The sequence below is a fragment of the Molossus molossus genome, unplaced genomic scaffold (assembly GCF_014108415.1).
Source record: "Molossus molossus isolate mMolMol1 unplaced genomic scaffold, mMolMol1.p scaffold_m16_p_8, whole genome shotgun sequence".
Lineage (NCBI taxonomy): Eukaryota > Metazoa > Chordata > Mammalia > Chiroptera > Molossidae > Molossus > Molossus molossus.
The window spans coordinates 28,957,766-28,960,493 of NW_023425402.1; the positions used below are offsets into that span (position 1 = coordinate 28,957,766).

At 35.4% G+C, this 2,728-nt stretch overlaps 1 non-coding gene across 1 annotated transcript; it reads right to left on the minus strand.

Moving 5' to 3' along the window:
- Positions 1-245: 245 nt before the first annotated feature.
- On the minus strand, positions 246-433 carry LOC118622174. Its single transcript, XR_004957982.1, has one exon. It is a non-coding gene; the product is annotated as a U2 spliceosomal RNA (small nuclear RNA).
- Between the last annotated feature and the right edge of the window lie 2,295 nt (positions 434-2,728).

Consider the following 2,728-nt stretch of genomic DNA (forward strand, 5'->3'; position numbering starts at 1 on the left):
AAGTGCTTTTTTGCTGTGCTGTAGGAGGGGTGCTAGAGCAACCTCGGCTGTACAGTGCACATGGGCTCTGGTTGTGGCCAAGGCAGTGCCAACTGTGGGCAGTGGCAGATCTCCAGGCTTCTGCTGTGAGTGTGTAGGCACACTGATGGCTTTCCTGTAGGCTGCAAGTGGGAGGAACATGTCCCTCAGAGAAGTGTGAAATGAGAGAACAGAGAAACATACCAAAAACAGCCAACTTAAACTTAAATTTATAACCCTGCAGTGTTTGTTAAAATCACTTGAAAGCTTTTTGTGTGTGTGATTTAGACACATGAAAAGTAGCAAAGTAATTTTAACAAACATTGCAGAATTATACATTTACAAAAGAAAGCCTTTATTAAATTGATAAGAACAGATACTACACTTGATCTTAGCCAAAAGGCCAAGAAGAGATGGGAAAGCCTTATGAATCAACAGTAAGATAAAGTCATATTAAGAGGTTTGATAATTGGAGGAATCAGACAAAATTTAAACATGATTGTGCCCAAATTAAGTTGAGAATTTAGTTCAGAAGAATGCTTTAAGAGGAAGAAACAGGTTTTTAATTTGCCATTAAAGCCCCTTCATGGGAACAGAATCATATAAAGAAAAAAATTTAGGATGAAAAGTACCTTACAATCATCAGGGTAATATTCTTTCTTTCCAAGGGAGCAAAAGGATAGTTCAACAGTAACTTGTTAACATTTACAAAACTAGTTGGAACAAACACCCAGATTATTTTTCTGCAGCAAAAGGGCATGTTGCTATAGGTAGAATGGTCATAATGAAAGACTGAGCCTTACATGGGTTAGCAATACTTCTCCAGGCACGTGGACTTGAAACCTTGTAAGATCACCAGGTCAGTAGAGAAAACATCGATGCTTTAGACAATCTGTTTTTGGCATTGTACAGCATTCAGGTGAATTCGTGCAGACAAGAGACCCTTCCTGATTGTTTGTATTTTATTAATGACATTAGGTAATTTCACAGGTTGGCGAAGTCTTCCTTCTTCAACAGATGTTCTTAGGAGATCTCGTTTTAGACTTAGGAGCCTATTTTGATGAACTTTATGAAACGGCTATATTTTTAGGCTAAAAATTGTCAAATATCAGCAATTTCATATGGTTCAACTTAATACAAAGGAGTTGGTATTCCCATTAGGCTTTGATTTAAGAAAAAATCAAGAGGTTCCAATGTTTCATATATCAGGGAGACTTGGTTAATACCATCTTAGAGGTAGAAATTCTCTGAAATCTTCAAAGACCACTTGCTTTTATGCTTATTCTCCTACTCCAGCATCAGGTGACTACCAATCAGTGCACTGAGTGTATAAAATACTTTAAAAAATAATGTATTGATTAAAGAGAGAGAGAAAGAAACATCCATTTGTTGTTCCACTTATTTATGCATTTATTGGTTGATTCTTGTATGTGCCTTGATTGGGGATTGAACCTGCAACCTTGGCATATCAGGATGACATTGTAACCCATGGAGCTACCTGGTCAGGGCTATAAAGCATTTTTGTATTGGGTCCTTTGCAATAGAAAACTTATAAAGACTATGAATAGAGCCCTGGCCGGTTTGGCTCGGTGGTTAGAGTGTTGGCCCGTGGACCAGAGTCATGGGTTTGATTCCGGTCATGGGACATACCTCAATGCTGTTTGGTCCCTGGCCCTGCTCAGGGTCATGCAGGAAGCAGCCAATTGATGTGCCTCTCTCACATTGATATATCTCTCTCTCCCTCCCTCCCACTCTGTCCTGGGTGAGGATTAAAAAAAAAAGAATATGAGTAGAAAAAAATCCCAGATTGTCACTGGGACATAGACTCTCTAAAATTCACTGGGGGACTTGACTGTTTAGATCTTGGTATTGATTCAGGTATGGTAAAAAATGACAAGTGAGGGTGTTCCTCTGATAGATGCCGATGTCCAGAGAGAAGATCACAGAGTTAAGATAATTAGCAAAATTAACAATTTATTTAACAGTTTTCTTATGTATCAAATAAGTAAGTTTATAAAGTAAAATTGCAAAAAAATTCTCCATTTCCACTGACCATTTTTCCCTCCCTCCTCCTTTTGTGTGTGTATGTATAAAGAAGAACTCTTTATCATAGATGATGTTAGACTGTACAAGTCTGGCTAACCAATAATGCTTGAAATACAGACTGATCAGAAACACTGAGAAAGGTTACTTGTCTAGTCAAACGTATCAGTGGAGATCAAGATACAGATAAATGTGTTCATTATCGTTCAGTCTAAATGGTGGACATGAATCTATCTGGTAGATAAATCTGTATTTGGACAGGCCATCTAAAAAGAAATTAACAATTTTAAATGCATCATTGAGCATTTTATTACCCTTACCTATTGGTTTAAAAGCTCAATAATGGGGAAGAAAAAAAAATTCAAATTAATATATACTTCTATTTTTAAAAGTATATACATTGATTTAGTTTTAAGCTAATTAATATATATATTTAAATGTCATGATCAAAAGTATAAAATTAGAATTATATGTCTCTAACTATAATACTGCATATCTTTAACAATTAAACATGTTTTATGGAATGTAATTTCTTATTCTTTCTTAACTCATTCTTGCTGTGATTTTAAGAACATATTAATTAGGAATATAAGTTATAGAGAAAAGAATATCCCTAAAATTGATAATAATTTTAGTATATTAATTTAAGAAGGCATTATTAGAAAAT